A 6,000-nucleotide genomic window follows, 5' to 3' on the forward strand; every position below is an offset into this window, starting at 1 on the left:
TGACTTGGTAATTTTTCAAGTAATCAAGATCATGTGAAGAAAAAAACTAAGACAAAAAAGAGCAATAATTTAGGTAACTGTACTATCTAAAAATATTCAAACATGGAATATTTCATTGAGAACAAGCATTTGAGGAATTTTTAACAGGTATTTGGTTCCTAACCTCATAACCCTCATAACTCAATTATTGTTGCAATTTATTTTTATATGTCCTTTTTTAGTAGATTAAAAAATTAATATTATAAAGTGAATTAGTTATATTATTTTTTAAATATTTATCAATAGAAGTTGTTGTGTTCTTGATATAAAACATCTTCAACAAATCAGAATACTTAACACTGTTAACAACTAGATTCAATTTTCATGCTGACCAAGCCCACCTTGCAGATGAAATTGAGCAATTTCAAGCACAAAATCCACGTATTGACCATTAACTATCCAAACAACTTCTTCCTCAAAAAACTCTTCTATTTAAGGAAGGTAAACATATCGTTATGAAATGCTATCTGTTCTCATCAGCTTTTCAACAACACCAATATATTGGTGAATCTGAGTACTTATTGGATACACACTAGGGTGTGTGAAATAGTCACTTCAGAATCTGTAATTTTACCTAAAGAGGCAGAGAAAGTAAGGATAACTTTGCCTTGCATTATTGTATTCATGGTATTACTACCATCACATTTGGTTTAGTTAGTCTTCTTCATCCAGTCTTGGACATAAGGCTGCAATTAACTTTGGCCATCTAGGTTAGTCATGAGCAATGGCTGATGCCTCACCCCGGGAAAGTCCCATCTCTTCCAGCTTGGTCATCACTTGTCCTTTGCCAGGTTATCTTTGTCCAAATTTATGCTTACCAGCATGTGTCCATTTGAGGGCTACCTTGGGTATCCATTATGTGCCTGAGCTATTTGATCCTGTGCATTTTGATCTCCAGAGAAAGCAAATTTTTAGGTAAATTATGTTTCTCTGAGAATTCTTACTTAATCATGTTATACAAGGAATATTGGCTTGCTACCTCGTGAATCCAGTCCTACGAAAATAAGAGATGGCTCTAATGTCATAAACTGTAATCTTCATGATTCAACTCTGATCTTGTGAGATCTCAGAGTACGCCGAGCATACAACCCACCACAGCCACAAAGCAAGGGCTTGAGGGGTGATGTCCTGTGTTTCAGCCTTCACAGGGAGGAAGAGGCGTTTGTGCATGCCACAACTTTTCTCTTTGTGTCTCAAGTAGTGCAGGCTTTGTAGTCAAAAGCCAGTTAGCATCAGTAACCAACGAGTTGTCATCGTTGGTTACTGATGCTAACTGGCTTTTGACTACAAAGCCTGGTTGTGTTAGGAGCACTTCTGAACCATCCGATCTAAACTGAAAGTAGTTTGGGTCGACTGAAAGGGAATGAAAGCTCACTGACCCTGCATGCAGAAGCTAAGGCTACCAGGAAACACGTCTTGTATGATAGAAACTTTAGCGAAGTGTGGGATAGGGGCTCAAACTTGCTCAACTTGAGCCATGTTAGAGCCCAGGACAAGTTCCATTTGGAAAACAATGTTAATGATTTTGGTCATTGGAGATCAAAATTGGCTAAAAGATCTGCATGGTCTTTATCATACCCAGTGTCACATTTGCCATGATGTCGGAATGTGTCTAATATCATAGATCGATAGCCTTTGATAGTGATCGGGCCAACTATTTCTCCTCAAAGAGCCAGAGAAAATATCAGCCAAACGAGGGACTGAGGCATGCAAATGGACAATGTGATGGACCTGGCACTAGTCTCTAAACAAATGTCACTTCCCCTCATAAGCCTTAAGGTGGAAGGCCTTCTTGCTGTCGAGATTTTCTCCATAATCAAAGGTTTGCATTGTTTGATTTGCAAGGTTGTCCTGATAAGAGCAGAGTATGTTGAAGAAGACAGTTCGGACAGGGATGGAACACCTTGAACGTGGTTGCATAAATAGATTCGGGTTGGCTGGGATCTTCCTTGGTAGATCTATCGCCAGGTCGAGTAGATCGGTGCCCCAGGACTTGTCCCACCTAACAGCCGTGATCAGAATCATCTTACAATTATAACTCTGTAACTTCTGGATTATCCTTGGCATCTGGAGGGGGGGGGGGGTAGGCCTTGTGACTCCACCTTGTCGTAAATTGGTCGATCATCGGGCATCCCCATAGGGCGTAGATCCGGTTGAAGACCGATGGGTTGAGAGACCATTCCGTCTAGGCCCGTCCTGGATAATGTGTTGGCCAGGACATTGAGTCTGCCGAGAATGCATCTGACTTGCACTTTAATATGGAGATTATCACACCAACGAAGAAATCGCCATAATAGGACACACAGCGTGATTTGACGTCCCCGTTTGAGAAAAAAGGTCTAAACTACCGAGCTCTCGGACCTAATGAGGAGCGCTTTGCCTGAGAGTCCCAGAAGTGAAAAACGATGATAACGGTCTCCATTCTATTATATTGATTTGCAGAGGACGCTCCCGTGGCTCCCATGTGCCGCCAACGGTAGTGAAGTCCAGGAACAGTTAGGCGCACCCCTCATACACACCGGCGTTGGTACATACCGTTATTTCCCCGTGGGGCTTCTACAGCAGGATTCCCCTGGTTAGCCACGCTTGAGTGCACCATGGATAGAAGAAGGATCGGATCTCGTGCGTGATCGTGATGGTTTGATTGAGGGGACCTGAAAAGGGGGGCCACTGACACATGTAAGGGGCTCATAAAAAGGTGGCAGAGCAGAATCAGGTCTGACGCCTCATTGAATGAACCGATGAGTCACAAGAACTCTCGCTGGATCAAAATTTTGTCAGAAACTGACTCGACAAGTTTTACGATTCTGTTGACGCGAACATAAGGAAGCCGCACTAGTTTCCGGTTGGTTAAGAACTCTATACCCAGATGGACAAAGTTCTGAGATGGACGGAGGTCGGACTTTTCCCAGTTCACTAGCAAGCCAAGATGAGCTAGAAGTGAAAAAACGTCGTTCCTGCCTTTAAGTAGGGTCGAACTTACCATGTCTTTCCAGAAGATGTCGTCCAGGTACGCTGTCGTCGACCGGAATATCGAGAAAATCCATAATCTGAGTGAAGACCAAAGGAAAGAACGATGAATCGATAGACGGTGTCGTGGTAAGCCAAACGGAGAAACTTGAGGGAAACGAGGTGGATAGGAATGTGAAAGTATCCGTCGGATCGAGACTGACGGCATACTCTCTCTGTCTCAAAGAGAAGCTTTTGACATCGCCGTCTCCATCTTGAATTGAGTGAGGAGACTCAAGTCGATGGTGGGCCTCAACTTGCTGTTTGCTGTCCGAAAAAGAAACAGCACTGAGTAGAACTCTGGGGATTGTGACCTTTGCACAAGCTCCAGGGCTTTGAATCTTTTATGAGCGACCGTATCTCCACCCATCTCCCAATCTGACGATATATTCGTGAATAGGTACGAGAGGATTGTTGATGAATGAAATCCGAAGCCCCTCCGAATAACCTGAAACAGCCCCACCCCCTTTTGAGAGAACAGGGAGGTCCAGTGAGCTAAAAAATCGATTTCTTACAGCCATTGTACGATTGTAACCTAGAGATCGATGTTGGTGCACGTGTGACAGATCCCCTGGCTTGAGGCCATTTAAAATCCATTCACACCGACGGGGTCTGAGTGGTTCGAAACGCCTGTGTGGGTTGAGCGGCGATGTGGATGTGAAGTTCCTGATCTACGTACCTCCGAACTTCCTCTAATTTTTCCTCCAAAACAACAGTGACCCGAACATAGTCTTACAGAAAGGGATAAGGTATAAGCGACATGTATCTCACCCATGCGACACGTAATATCAAGAGTAGATTGGATAAACCCGTCAAAGAATTGACCAAAGTATGCTGAGCGACTCTGGTCATTGACCCAAGCAATCCTGGTCGTCACCTCCCAAGCGTAGTAATTGCAGGGTGTCTGCAAAGACATCCCAAACCAGCTTTGACGGGCATGGAACAGATTTATCCGCCTAAAAAAAAAACACAGAAGAGCGTACGTATGAACAGCTACTACATTCTTGTCAAGTGCCGGGAGATCGGCTCTGAATGCGTCTGTCGCCATAAGTCTGTTCCTTCCTCCTCAACGAGATCTAACGGTTGTTTATAGTAGAGATAAGGGTATGGCCAACACCCGAAAAAAGAAATTATCCTCAACAGCGTTTTAAAAATTAACTTCAGTCTATTCCATTAGTTGATCTGAGTAAGACGTGAAGGATGGTGGATTTGAAGGAGTTTCGCTGCAGGCACCGTGCATCGATGCCTAATTGGGTCTACTTGCAGCGCCATATAAGACATACCAGGTGGTATGAAAACTCAGTTCCATTCCCAGTAAAATGTCACTAGCCCTCCTTTGTGGACAAGCAGTGAACATCCTGAAGTTCAGCACTGCCGGCTTGTTTTCTTGGCGAATGGTCGGCTTAGAAGCTGCCGGTATAGAAGATCAGCACGTGCTGACCCAAAAGCATGGCTGAACAGAGATTTCTCACTGAAGTCTCCGGCATATAAAGGGCATGCGGTCGACAGCACGTTTTTATGGACGGATGTCATAGAGATCCCCATAAATCACATTTGGCTGCACCGATTCAACGAAAAGGTCCCCCTTTTTGGAACGGCTGAACGGCTAGCGACTATGCGATTTTAATATGCAATCGATGCAACAGATCGGGTGTGAATGGCATGTGGTCGGCTCGCGTGCTGACATATAAGATGGTCAGGCAATAACCGGTACCGACCGCACCAAAGGCCTGACTGAACGAAAAGATTTCTCATTGAAATCTCCGGTAGAGTAATGATAAGATGCCGACGGCGTGGCTAGGCGGACGGATCTATCACTAATATCCGTGTATGAACTATCTGGCTAGACCTTTTAACGAAAAGGTTCCCTTGTTGGGACGGCTGGACGGCCGATGACTACTGCACGGCCCGTAACGGTACTGCAATATTAAGAGTTTGATGCAACGGATCCGGCATGAATCTCATGCCCCCTAGACTTACAGTTCCGAACACCATGCTCAAACATGCGTTCGCTGCATACAATTGGGGAATACTCTCCAATAAGTCGGTATCGCCAACAACAAACCGTGGGTTGTCTTCCTTGATTTACTCAGTCTTTCCTTCCCTTCAATGCCGAAAGGAAGATCGCTGTGAAGGTGCATTTCACGCGTATAGTAAAAATTCCTCTTGAAACGACACGAGAAAACAAAGCAAAATTAGTAAATTAGTGTGACTAACTAGCTACTAGCATAAATTGGCAAATCAGTATATGCCTAATCACCTAAAACGGAAGCCCCGACTTCCACTGATTACGTATTATAGACGTTGAATATCAGAAACAATGTATACAAAAAAAAAGAGTCATGGTAGACACCATGCTCTGAAGTAGCATATAAATCATTTTAACTGACATTCTGCTAAAACGACACAAAAATACAAACTAAAGCAGAAACTAGTAACGGTCCGTAGGGAACCTTGAAAACCTTAAAAAGCCGTGAAAAATGAATTTGTCCCAATAAGGCCTTGAAAAGTCAAAATGCTGCTGGAGTATCTTGAAACGCTTTGATTTTCTTGAAACCGAAAGGAATTATCAAATAGTTTTCATTTTACAGATTTAAATAAAAAAGAAAAGGGAAAAAATATCTCGCTAAGTTTGTGGCGGAAGGAAAATTTCCACAACTGGCCATTGTGCAGTCGTACATTTTGAACTTCAGTTGTCCAAAGCCTTTGTGTAACTTGTGTTGACATAATTGTGTATTCGGCGTCTGCTGTTATCGCTGGAACAGGCGTATTGCTATCAATAATAACAATCACATCACCAGTAAGTATAAAAATTTGTGTTTCAGCTGCAACACCAATTACCAGTGTTCCTAATATCATCGCAAAAGATATGTACATGTACAAATACAATATTGCTTGAGTATCCAATAAAATTACAATCAGCAACGTTAGCATACTCTAAATTATCTTCGT

The sequence above is a fragment of the Sinohyriopsis cumingii genome, chromosome 2 (genome assembly GCF_028554795.1).
Source record: "Sinohyriopsis cumingii isolate HCF-2022 chromosome 2, ASM2855479v2, whole genome shotgun sequence".
NCBI classification, from domain to species: domain Eukaryota; kingdom Metazoa; phylum Mollusca; class Bivalvia; order Unionida; family Unionidae; genus Sinohyriopsis; species Sinohyriopsis cumingii.